At 65.2% G+C, this 13,172-nt stretch overlaps 1 protein-coding gene across 35 annotated transcripts in view; it reads right to left on the minus strand.

Moving 5' to 3' along the window:
* Positions 1-13,172, minus strand: part of RBFOX3 (RNA binding fox-1 homolog 3) — a 182,381-nt gene that overhangs the window by 89,327 nt on the left and 79,882 nt on the right. For 19 of the 35 annotated variants that reach the window (XM_074607337.1, XM_074607329.1, XM_074607339.1 and 16 more), the window contains exon 2: positions 5,942-6,085. The gene's annotated coding sequence lies outside the window, so the exon portion shown is untranslated. Of the gene's footprint in view, positions 1-5,941; positions 6,086-9,417; positions 9,511-9,836; positions 9,956-13,172 lie in introns of those variants that run through there. The other 16 variants (XM_074607322.1, XM_074607340.1, XM_074607311.1 and 13 more) reach the window with 4 other exon arrangements.

The following is a 13,172-nucleotide window of genomic DNA, read 5'->3' on the forward strand; positions in this document are numbered from 1 at the left end:
AGCGACGACTCTTCCATGGCAGAGACGACCCTCAAAGTGCCGTTTTACCCCCGCTGCGGTCGTTTCTCTGGGGCTTGCAGTCCTACATCGTAGCTGGGAGACAAACTTCCTATTGCAAAAGCCTTTCTACCTGCTGCGCTCTCAGCCCTCGTTGGCTTCTGGCAGTGCCCACGCAGTGGTCGCAGACCTTCGGCCACCATCCCTGCCTGTTTTGGGGGTCGGGGTGGAGCCCGCCTGCCTGCGGGGGCACCGGGGCAGGCAGCGCTGACTGGCCCCAGCCCCAGGGCCACCCCGCTGTGCCTGGGGCTGCGCCCGAGCGGCAACGCCGGACCCGGCCCCGCGCTGCGCTGGAGGCGGTGGGGGACGGTGAACCCCGCGCCACGCTCCCAGGGAACAGAAAGCCCCACTTCTTGAGGGGCTACATCCCACCCCACGGCCCCCCTCATCGGCGGGGCTGGCAGAGCAGAACAGGGGGAGTCTCACTTTGCCGGGGCAGACCCTCCCCAGCGCTGGGGGTGCGCAGCACCCACCGTCCCTGCCCTTCAACACCACCACCAGCACCCAGCACTGCCCAGAGGGCTCAGCCCTCCCGGGGTGCCGCCACACGCCCCCTCCCGGGGGGCTCAGCGCAGGCAGCGGCACCGTCCCGTGGCACCCACCACGGCAGCGGCGTGGGGGCTTCCCTGGCTGCAGGCACCGCTGCCTCGGCTCCTGCAGAACACTCAGGCTCCTCTCAAAGAGGAGCCAGAGGAGCGAGGAGGAGCGATCCCACTGCCGAGGCGAAGGAGCCGGGGGCACGGGATGGAGGAGCTGTCAGGGCGCGTCGGCAGCGCCTGGGCAGACACGCTGCGCTCTTCCCACGGCCGAGGGGAGCGGGGGATCGCGGTGCACATTTAACTTCCTTGCAGTCATTACGTCATGGTTGTCGGGCTTTGGCTCCATCCCCTGGTTCACCCCGCGTCCCTCCTCGGCCCTGGCTCCCTGACAAACTCCCACCGGCGCGAGCAGGTTGCAGCACCGCTGCTGGCTTCCCGCAGCTCCCACCATTACTCAGCAGCCGAGGGAATCGCTCAGAGCTACAAGGTCACTCAAAAACACCATCTGTCCAAGAACCGCTCCTCACCCTGGAGGGAGCAGGAAAGAAATTATTCCAACGCGCCCAAGGCCACCATCCTCCCCTCCGCCGCCCCAGCTGCACGCCAGCAGCTCGCTCAGCCCCAGCTGCAGCGAGGGGGACCACAGCATCCCCCCAAGGGAGACCCCCATCCCTCGCACCATCGAGCCAGCCCCGGGCAAGCAGCAGCCGGGCTGGGGCAGCCTCCCGCCCCGGGAGCAGGGAGCCTCCGCACCACCAGGGCACCCAGAGCCTCCGGGAGCTGATGGGAAAACCTCCCAAAGCACAGGGCGAGGGTTCGGTGCTGGGGAGGCCACAGCTCTAAATCCACCCGCCCCAGGCCGGGAAACCCGCCGGGCTGCCAGGATCAAACACATTCTCCCAAGCCACAGAGCGGCTGCGGGTCACAGCCCAGGCAGCGGGAGAGTGAGGAGGAGCACGGACGGCAAACAGCATGGGAACGGTGCCTGGCCAGCCCCGCTCAGCTGGTGCCAGCCAGCGGCCACCGCCAACCACCCGGAACCTGGCTGGTGGCCCTCCCAGTCCAATGGTGGGGCTCAATGGTGGGTGCAAGGGTGGGTGGAATGGTTGGGGTTCAACGGTGGCCGTAATGGTGGGGGTGCGACATACCTTGCATGGGGGGGACCAGCCACGGGAACGCCATGACAGCCCCCAGGAACCGCCTGCTCCAGACCCGCCCCCGCCCCCCCAGCACCGCCCGGGGACTATTTATGGGGAGCTGAAGTCACTGGCGCTCGGGCTCTGAAGTCACATTCGTCTCTGCTTGTGCTACTTCTCCTGCGCTTCAAAGTGTCACAACACGGGTGCTATCTTTATCGAGGCGGTTGTCCCCCGCACGCTGTGTCCCAGATGCACTTTCGTAGCTGCTCGCAGCCAGGCGCTTCCCCAGCCCCGTTTTCTCGCCAGGAAAGGCTCGGCGCGGCGCGGGGCTGGCAGCGACGGCCGGGCGCTGAGCGGAGGGACGCTGACTCACACCCGGCCCAGCCAATAAATAAATATTTGACTGGAGTTCATTTGCAAACTCAATAACGGGGAGCATGTCCAAGGCGCTCAGGCGGTGCTCGGAGGCGGGTGCCCGAGCTTGGGGCAGCACGGCCACCTCCGCTGAGCGGCAGGAGCAGCACCGGCCGTACCCCCTCCCCGGCAGCGAGCATCCCCGCGGCTATTTCCCACCTTCACCCCCAAGCCCCCGTGGCTCTACCCCACCTTTTCGAGGCCCCCGGCTGCGGCGCTGATGGCAGAGGCGAGCATCACCGCCGGGGCTGCACCGCAGCAGGGTCGCCCACCGGCTGCCCACGCCTCGGTGGCCCCAGGACCCCTCCCCTGGCCCCAGCGCCCGCGGGCTGGTCCTTGTGGTCCCGCAGCGAGCCCCGCTGTGCGTGAGATCCCTTCCATATGGGAGCAGCCAGCGGAGCTGCCAGCTCCCAGCTCCAGCGCTTGCCGCTACATCTGGAAACTCTTCTCACCCTTAATTGTTCTTAATGCTTTAACACGCGGAGTGACTAATAAGACACTAATTGGGCAGCGTTAGCAGCGAGAGCCGGAGCGGGGAGCGCGGCTGGCAGTGCCCTCTGCGCCGAGCCGGCGGTCTCCCAGCCCCTCGGCTGCCGGTGTGCCGCGAGTGTCATAAATCACTGCAAACCCAAGCGCTTTTCCCTTCTCGGCCTCTCCCAGAGCGGTGGGAAATCCGTCTCCAGCAGCGGGGAGAGCAGAGAGCTGCAGATTTTAGCTCTGTCTCACGGCCACCCGCGCCCTGGGAGCAAGGGAAGAGAGGACACAAGGTCTCCCCGGCAGGGATGCCCCGCACACCTTGTCCCCATCGAACAGAAAGGCACCCGCTGGCCCCAGACCCCCCATCGCTCCCTCCGGGGCACCGAGCACAGGGCCGCCGAGTCCTCACACCGCTGCTGCCACCGGCATCGCCCACCCGCGGCTCCTGAACCGGCCACCGCCGGGACAAGCCCCCACTTGACACTGCTCACGTCGAGCAGATGCGAGAGGACAAGTGACGAACAGCCGCGGGGAACGCGCCTGCTCCGGGGTGATTTACGGCAGCGTCCGCAGCTGCCGGGGCGCGCTGGGGCAGAGGATGTCTGCGTTTGGGACACTCCTGCGCCCTGGAGAGCTGCGGGGTGACAGCCCCCCACTGTCGGGGCCGCTCGGTGCCGGGGGCCGACCCTTCCAGCGTCTCCCGCGGGGCTGCCAGCCCTGCCTGCACCTCTGCTGGCACCACTGCGTCGCTGGAGCCGCTCAGCAGCGGGAAATAGGCACAAATCTTGTTACACACTGGCTAAGCCTCCCTGGGCATGTTTTCTATAAATCTCCTGGAATTTATTATATGATAACTAGCCTGGAAAAGCTAAATTAAATCCACAGCCAAGAAACTGACTTTCAAGTGTGACCTAATTTACTTGCTCGGAAGGGAGGGAGGGAGCGGGGATCCCGGTGCCAGGCATTCCTGGGATGACCTCCCCGTGCAGCCGCGTACCCCCCGTCCTCCTCCTCGCCGTGACTTTGGGGACGGAGCTGTGCAGCCTTTCATGTCTGAGCGGATCTCGCACTCCCACTCGCTGGAACAAAAGCGCCTCGAGGGCTCCCCTGTCAGATGTTTCTCCATTGCTCATCTTCAAGCCTTCCTTTAAGGAGCGCTCTCCTCCCGGGGGGACTCCGGCGGGCTGGGGGATGACGGGGAGAGTCGTCGCAGGGGCTCCGCACTGGCACGTTCACCCACGCTCCAGGCAGCTCCCCACCGTCCCAGCGAGCCTCGTGCACGGCACCGGCGCCCGCGTTTGAGGCTCATGGCCGGCAACCCAAAGCCTTCACACACTGCCCCGGCGAGGGAGACTTCTCTCGGGGAGGGAGCTTTAAGGGCAGAGAAAGCAGCGGGGAGAAAACCTGGATGGGGAAGAGGCTCAGTGGCCTGAGCACGAGCGAGCCCACTTCTGCCCCGGTGCCCAGAGCCAGTTCCGGCAGCAATGGCGGCACCAGCGCGGCCAGACACGGCATGTTCCCCCGGGACGGACACCTCCTCCCCACGACGGGGCACGACTTGCGGCCCTGGTGGGCACCAACTCGACTCCAAACCCCCATGAAAAGCAGCACAGCCCCAGCCCCAAGGCTCAAGGTCCCAGGAGGAACTCCCGGCGCTCCTGCTCTGGGCAGGGCACACGTAACGTACCAGCTTCGGAGCATCGCGGTGCTGTGGGGCACAGCCCCATGCTTCCCCCTCCGGCAGAGGCCAGACAGGACCGCGCGCACCCCCCGCCCCACCGGCCCTGGCGCCCACTGGGCTCACGGCTCTCTGCAGGAGCGCGGTGCGGGCAGCGCAGGCGGCACGGGCAGCACGGGCAGCGCAGGCTGGGCCCGCGGCGAGGGCAACGTGGGCAGAGCGGGACCGCGGTGCTCCGGCAGACCCGGGGGTGGGCTCGGGGCTGGCACGCGGGCGCGGGCTGTTGTTCTGGAACGCAGCGCACTGGCAGAGCGGCATGTGGGAAGCTTGCATAATAGTGCCAGCCCACACTACGCCTGCTCCTTCCCAGCATGATCAGCCCCTCGCTTTCATGAGCAATAACATCCACCCAAAGTTTTCTAAAAGACAAAAAAAAGCTTCAAGGTGATACACAGAGCTCAGCTGCCTCTGCTGCCTTCAAACTGATTAATGCAGCCGGGGAAATCCATCTGCACAGAGCCCAGGCTTCTCTAATCCCCCGCTTGGGACGACCTCTGCCCCAGCCGGGGGACGAGGATTCTCAAACTCCCGCTCCCTATTCCATGATTTCCGAGCACGCGCTCAGGGCCGGGGCCGAGCAGAGGAGCTGGTGCGCAGCGAGCAGCACGGCGAGGTGGGGATGCACGGTGACCAGCACTGGGACCCCTGCACTGGGCCAAGCGATGAACGGCTCCGCCGGCACCCGCTCCCACCCCCGAGCTCCCCTCGGCTCACAGCAGCCGGGGAAAGAACGGTCCTGGCTCTGGGGGTCCCCAGGAGCAGCAGCCGGCGGGGGGGATGTGCCAGGAGGTGCCCGCAATGGCAGACCGTGCCACGGGGCCGGTCCTCGAGCAGTGCCCATCCCCAGCCACCGCGTCAATAGCGTGGCTGTGACAGCGCTGCCGCAGCCCCTCCAAAAGCCGCCTGTACCCTCGGGTACTTGCAACGCTGGGAGGAACCGGGGACGACGGCTCGTCTGGAGGAGAAAGTCACGCTGCCTTTGCTAGGTTTAAATTTTAACCACTCGCTACTCTGGCGGCAGCTCCCAGAGCAGGCTGGTGTCAGCACAAGGCAGGATTTTAATCCCTGTAACGTGAACTGACGGGGACGGGTTCAAACCAACCAAATGGAAACCCCACAAGCAGCCGTGGAGGGTTTTTGCGGCACAGTCTGTGCCGGGAGCTGGGTGTTGGTGGGTCTGGCCGGGCCGTGACACGCAGGGCTGTGCGTGCACCGCGCTTGCGCGCTCCCTGTCCATGCAGGGGACCCCCGAGGTCCTGCGCACCCAGGACCCCCGCACTTCTGCAGCGAGCGGGACCCATCCCTGCGGAGCAGCAGGGACCCCAGACACATCCCCCTCCCCTTTCCCACGAGGACGAGCGGCCGTGGCTTCTCCCCGCGACGCTCCCCTTCGCCGGGACATCTCACAATAGCCTGGACCTCGGGCACTTGTGCCGGCGCGGGTGGGCGCGGGATCGGATCCCAGGGCTCGTGCAAAGCACACGATGGGCTGAATCGTGGGCTGCTGCCCCAGGCACGGCCCGTGGGAAGCAGCAGCTTCATCCTCAACCAAAATCCGTCTCCATGTCCCCCCTTACCTGGGCTGCTCGGTGGGAGCGACGTACCTGGAGGCCAGGAGCAGGTACCTCGTGCTGCGGTCGCAGGTGGGAGCTCACGCTCGCGTTCGGCCCTCGGCGTCGTCGGGAAGAGCCGTCGGGGTCTCACAGCAGCAGCTTCTCAGCCTGGAAGAGAGAGGGAGAGGCTCCAGTCCCGTCCCTGTGTAGGCTTCGCTGCTAATAACGGAGGAGGACGCGGCAGAGCTCGGCGCCTCTGAGCGCCACGGCTTCCAGGGACTCACACGGCGCTTGTCCCACTCTTTTAACAGCAGAATGATCTCACGGCTGGAGAGCAGCTTTGGAGCGTGGCCCGGCTGCCCCACAGGCACAGGGGCAGCCTGGCAGCAGGACCCTGCCGACCGGCAAAGCCCCTGGAGAGGGGGAAACGTGTCCGGCCCTGGGGGACGGGGCTTGGCTGCCAGGGTGCACGGCGGGTCCCCGGCTCGGGGGTCCCCAGCGGGAACCACATCCCGGTCTCCACACTGATGGAGGATGCTGAGGCTGGTCCTGCCTCCCCGGGAGGCACAAGCCCTGGCTCAGCAGAGCACATGGGATGGAGACAAGGGAAGGCCAAGGCTTCTTCTAAAGGGAAAAAATACCCTGCCGACCCCCTCGTACCCCCGCTAAAGGCTCCTCGGAGGCAGCCTGCAGTCCCACGTCACTCTCAGCAGCTCTGCTTTGGCTTTGCCCAGCCCAGGTTGAACGGGGAGTAATTTAACAGTTTGTCCCCCATTGTAATGGGACGGTTTTCCCTGCTCCCCCCCAGGCAGCCCATCCATCACGGCGCCGAGCAGCGATGTCCACCCCGCGACCTCCGCCAGGCAGCCCCCCCCGCCTGCCGTGAGTTATGGCACCTGCACCACGCGGCGGGACGGGCTCGGCGCTGGCTCCGCGCTGGGAGCCGAGATTTATCCCCTTGGCGGAATAGGGGGCAGAGGCCGGGAGATAAGTCACAGCGAAGCTGCAGGAGCGTCTCTCAAGGTCCCCCAAGGTTGGCTCATTAAAAAGCAAGGAGAAGAGGAAAGAAAAAAAAAAAAAATGCCCGCAGTGGTGTGGCTCAGGATCACCCCCCGCCTTCACAGCGGCCCAAACCAAGAGGGAAGTGAAAGGGTCTGCGGCAGCCCCCAGGGCAGGCTGCTGGCTGGGGCCGTGCGAAGCCACCAGCATCCCCCAGCAGCCCCCAGCATCCATCCCAGGAGGACCCCAAGACACGAAGCCACGGGTGCCCGGGCAGGGATGCCACTTCCCAGCGGCGCAGGAGCGCGGCAGCCCTGGGGAAGGGGCGGGAGGGCCAGGAAGCAGCTGACGGGCAGCCCAGAGGCTCTCGGGTGCTGGCCAGGGGAGGAGGCGGAGGAAGATGGGCAGAGGGGTGCCAAGCAGAGCACAGAACTGCCCTGCAGCTCCCCAGCCTCCCGGGGGATGAGGTGGCCAGGGGAGCCAGGCGGGCTCGCTCCTGCAGACGTCTCCGTTGGCACAGAAAGCCCACAGGCGTGCAGCCCACAGCCCCGCCGGTGACACCCATCTCCCACTCTTCAGGCTCCAGCATCCCTGGCCGCCGAGCAGGGACGGACACCTCTGGTGGCACATGTCCCCTGGCCCCAGGAGCAGGCTGGAGGGCACAGACACGCCGGGACCGGCGCCTGCAGTCGCCCAGCTCTGGATATAGCCATCGGGCTCTGCCGCAACACCCCGGCACGCCAAGCACGCTGCCGGGAGCGGGCACCATCCCACGACAGGGACCCATCACCGCTTTTGGGGAGAGAGCACAGAAAACCCCCAGAGAAGCCGTGAACAGCACAGAAACTCCCAGCCTCCCCAAACTTGCTGGAATTCCCCTTCCGCCTCATTAGCCCTGCTCATTAGGCTCTGCTCCTGATGAGCACGCGGAGCACACGGAGCTACAGCACAGCTCAGCACAACTTCACGCTCCCCAGCCCCTCCGCCCCGCTCCCCTGCAACGTTGGTCTGTCACAGCCCCCTCCCCTGACCCCCCCCAGCGCAGGAGCCCCTGTGCCGTCCTCTCCCGACGGCAGCTGCCACCGCAGCCCCTCTTCTCTCCCCCTTGGCTTGTTCGTGTGTCACCAGGAACTGCAGCGGGGCCCGGCATTCAGTGGCGATTCAGCCACGCCAGCATCCCGCACACATCTCCCCTCCGCTCGCCCCCAACGCAGCCCCCACCCTGCCGGCCGGCTCCCCCGGCACGCACCGCCGAGCCAGCCCCGGGCACCCCATCCCCTGGGCAAGGCATCCCCGGTACCACCGGGGCAACCAGCCCAAACTGGGCGCTCGAGGCACGAGCCGTGTTAAAGCCTAAAAGGAGCCGGGCACGAGGGCTGGGAAGAACAGGAGGATCATCTCCCCCGAGTTCCTGCACCAAACAGGGCAAAGAACTTCACCCAGAAATTGCTGAAACATCAACTCCTGCCTGAGCCCAGCTTCCCTCTCGAATCGCTTCCCCCAGGACGTCAGCGACCCAGAGCCCTCTCCCCCGAACCCCAGCCCAGCACCGGCGGCAGCACCCCTGGGTTTCCTCCCCTTGTTTCCAACACGAACTCAATTAGCTGCGGCTTCCACGCTCACATTGGGGGGGGTTTACCCAAAACCGAAAAAACCCCATGCACATACAGTGAGTGCAGGATACGACAACCGCCGGGAAAACTCAACGGCATCCCTAAAACAAGATGAACACAGTAAGATTTTTTTCAGCACCTTCTATTTTTAACGGCAAAACCACACGTGTGCAGGGGGACGGCGCGTTCCCCACCGGCAGAGCCCCCTCCCGCAGCGTTCCCCCCCGCAGGGAGAGCAGTCCAGCGATCCCCAACGGAGCATTTCCCCCAGGAGCCACCGGGCTTTTACTACGCAATAAACCATTTCGATTAGATCTACAAGCCAAGCCCCGGAAGGCTGAGAGGTTTTATCAAAGGCAGCGGCACCCCAGGGGGTTGGTGGGAAGATAAGGGCAGTTGCCCGCAGCAGCCGCAATCCCAAGGCCAGCCCGAGGGCTGCTGCTGCGGGGGGGTGCAGGACCAGGGCTGTGACTGCTCATTTTTCGGGACATGAGCCCCTGCTGCTGCCCCCACGCTCCCAGGAGGATGCTCGGTCCCGGCCCAGCGCGGTCTGTCGGACTTCACCCTGGCAATGGGGTGATGGAGAAACCCCCCTTGTCGGGGCGGCGCTGGAGGGAATGGCCGGGGGGGTGTGAAGGCGAATACCCGCAGTGGTTTGTCCCTCGGTGGCAGAGGAGGGGGAGAGGGGAATTTTGTTTCGGCAGAAAACGCAGTGAAGCAGCACTGCGAGCCTGTGCAGCCCGAGATACAGCTCCTGCTCCAGCCCAGATCGGGAGCTATTTCCCACTTATCTGTGCCGAGGCTGATATCTGTGCAGCAGAACACAGCGTTCGGGTAATAGGATTTTGATGCTGAACAGAAGATGTTTTTTCCCCGAGTCTCACTTACGTCACACCTGGAGGTATCCATGGCCATAGAGGTGACACAGAGGAAGGCTAAAGAGTTTCAACTCTTGCGCTGAGGGAGCAGCTTCTCCTTTAGCTGCAAAACAGCAGAATTAAAGCAATCTAATATTAGCCGCCCGCTTCGTGCCCCAGCTCCAGCACAGCCCCGGGGATGGGAGGGAGAAGAGCACATCCCCGCTGCAGCGTCCCCGCAGCACCACCGGCCCCACCGCCCGCAGCCCTGCCCGGCAGGACCCACTCCTGCCCCCAAACCCCCGGGAGAGCAGGCAGAACCCCCCCGCCAGGTCCTGGGACTGTGCTGGGGGGAGGCAGCACCCCCCAGGCATCACCCGCTCCCGGCGCGCCCCCGGCCCCGCGCTCCGCTGTCAGCTGCATCCCGCACCGCGGGGACCACCCACGCACAGCAGCAGCAGCAGCAGCAGCAGCACGGAGCCAGGCTTGGGTGGCAGAGCTGCGCTCGCAGCTGCCTCGGGGAAAGGGGAGGAAGGCTTGTCACCTCCCTGCCACCCTCCTCCCCGTCTGAGCGAGAGGAAGGTCCCACGCACCCCCGCTGCCGGAGCTGGGAAAGTCTCTGCCTGCCACAGACAAAACCAAATGGATGGGAACCACCTCCGCCAGGCGCGGGTGACATCTCACCCGGGGGAGCTGCTGGCGCGGCGGCGGCGAGGCTGTCACCGCCTCCCATGGCGCAAACCGGGCGGACGAAGGGCACTTGCAGGAAAGCACCAGGCTGGCGGTGGAGCACCCGCAAGAGAGGAAAGCGTGGCCAAGGCCAGGCCATCCATCAGCGTTCCGCAGCGGGGCTCGGGCACGCTCAAGTGGCCAGGCTGCGAGCGCAGGCGCTAAGAGGTGCATGCGGGGCGCACGCCGCTCACAGGGCACACGCCACTCACGGGGCACACGCTGATGACAGGGCGCACGCCGATCACGGGGCGCACTGCAGCACTGGGGAAGCCCTGGACAGGCTGCGAGCAGGCACGGGGCTGTACGAGCCGGAAGGAAAGCGCTCGTTAAGGAGTGAAGCGGGGAGGCAAATCGAGGCGCTCGGGGAGCAGGATGCGTCCCTGCTCGCAGCATTTGCATTTTCCTAGCCCGGCTCCAGAGAACTGGGAGTTATCACAGCCGTAGCGAAGGGCCCGCTGCACTGACAGTGCGTTGCTATTAGATAAAAGAGCCAGGAAAGAAGTGAAAGACAGGGAACGAACGGAAGGAGAAACCATCTTGAACAAAAGGATGGAGAAAACAGTCCCGGGAAGTGCGGCAGGAGCCGTGGGGTGAGGGACAGAGGGGATCTGTCAGCTGCCCCCCGGCCCCCCCACCAGCTGGGAAGGCAGCCTGTGGGGCACGATTCCCCCCGGGCTTCTCAGCTCTACAGTCCTCCCGCAATTCTGCTTTCAGTGTTGCAGTCAGGAACATCACCCTCTGCCTTTTCACTCGTCCCCCGATGCTCAGAGCAGCGCAGTGACCACGAGCGGCCGGGACGCGTCACCACCCACTGCCTGCGGCAGGAGCGGGGCTGGGGCAGAGCTGGGGCACACCGGGGGCTGGGGCACGGCTCCCACCGAGCTCCACAACTGCTGTGTAGACGCACCCTGCCCCTCCGGCACGGGCAGCCGTGACAGCCCCCGACATCCCGCACCGCCACGGCGAACGGCACCGCTGCAGCGGTGACAGCCAGCGGCTCGTCCGCAGCCAGGGAAGGGGGTGCCCACGCCAGCCCCGCTCCGGCTCGGCCGCGGAGCGCCCGCAGCGCCTGCGGGGTGCAGGGCAGCACGGCCCCGCGCAGGCGAGGCACAGCGGCCGTACCGCACGCACCGCGCACGGGCAGCGCGTGCCCGCACCCGGGCAGGGCCAGCGCGGGCAGCACCTGCGGCGGGGGACAGGGGACGCCAGGACGACGGTTGCAGCCTGTTTTTCTGCACAAGTGCATTAAGTATTCTGCACAGCACTTTTACTGTAAATCACTTCCTATTCAGGCTCACTGCTGAGGGTCTCTGAAGGTCGATTTTCCATGGTTATGACAACAAAAACTAAAATTGGGTCAAACCTGAAAGGTATTATCTTCCTCCAAGCTGCTAAATGCACAATAGTAATGAGGTTGGTTAAGCAATTCACCCACAGACTGCATTATTTGCTCTGAAGATGTATTAACCAGTTAAATGAGCGTGATAAGGCGGCTCTGCTTATTTCTCCCACCAGCCGCACAGAAGATCTGAGGTTCTGGGTCTCCATATCCCGGCTAATAACCGAGACCGCAGACATGCCGACAAAGGCGGCCGGCGCCGCGCCGCTCCGGGCCAGGCTCTGCCCAGCCTGACCCGCCGGAACACAAAAGGAACTTTAAAGGCATCCAGCGGCTGGGAGCCATTTGAAAAAATAATTATACTTCCTCCCTCCCCTTTCTCTTTCTTCTTCTTAAACGCTCTCCCCCACCCAACCCTCTGATGGAAGAGCGGGAACCCACCAGCCGCCCTGGCAGAGGCAGGTCTCGCAGCCGCCCCACGCCGGGATGGGGGGTTTATCCCCATCAGATGCGCGGCGGCTGCTCAGCGCCCGCCCCTGCCGCTGCCCGGGCACGGAACGGGGGAGGCAAAACCCCCCAAAGCCACCTGCCACCCACGGGGTGCTGCTCTCACCTGCGTCACAGGAGGACATCTCGCAGCCGGTTCCCGACAGACGCTGGAAGCCACCCGCGCCAGAGCTCCCCATACCCACTGCCGTGGAAAGGGGCGGCTGGGCAGGGGCTGTCCCACATCACCCGCCCCGGGAGCCCCCACCCCAACGGGGCAGCGGTGCCGGCTGCGGGACACAAAGAACATCTGTTTTTACAGGATTTCTCCTGTTTTTCCTAAAACAAACACCCATCAATGTAAATATAACTGATGTAAACAAGCACGACCCTAACACCCAAGTGCAGCTGTACATAACGGGGGAGAAGGAGGGAAGGAGGGAGGAGAAACACTTTAATTAATCCCTAAAACGAATGAGATGGGAAAACTCGAACTGCACGGAAAGCGTCTGGTACCACTGCAGAAAGGGTCTGCCCAGGACGCGGGGTCGTGCCCTGCCGTGTAACGCCGCTGCCGGCTGCCACCCCGGCCACCCCCCGGCGCCAGGGAGGGAGAGCCATGCCGCCTCCAGGCCAACGGGGAGGGGAGACCACCGTGGGGCCAGTCCCACGGGCTGCAGCCCCACAGCGCCGAGCTGGGCACATCACAGCCCGGCCGATGGCTCCCCGACCCGGCTCCGCTCCAGTGGGTGCCTGATCGGAGGATGTCTCCGTTCTCCTGCCCGTCTCCAGCAGGCAGCAGGGGCTGCCCAGCCCTCCTGGAAGTTGAGTATCTGCAGTCCGCGGCCCCGTGGTTCCTGCCGGGGCGATCACCTGGTGGGATTTCGAGGAGTTTGCACAAGAAGGGGCTCAGCGGAGCACCCTGGGTGCCGCAGGGCGATGGCCGTGCCCCTGGGGAGCTGCCTGCGGGTCCCTGCCTCCATCCCCAGCGCAGGGAGGGTTTTCGGGGCACCGAGGACCTCTGTGGGCAGCCGGCCCCATCGGAGGTCAGGGACCGAGGGAGGGAGCAGGAGGCTGCCACCCCCCGCAGGAGGGACCCAGCCGCCAGCCGGGAGCACGCGGAGGAAGCACGGAGAAGCCTCGGCGTCTCTCTCCCGGTGATCCAGCTGGTGCTTTGCCAGCAAGAAGTAGCTGCATGGAGAAATGCCAGCACTTTCTAGCACAGAAGG

The sequence above is a fragment of the Larus michahellis genome, chromosome 14 (genome assembly GCF_964199755.1).
Source record: "Larus michahellis chromosome 14, bLarMic1.1, whole genome shotgun sequence".
Lineage (NCBI taxonomy): Eukaryota > Metazoa > Chordata > Aves > Charadriiformes > Laridae > Larus > Larus michahellis.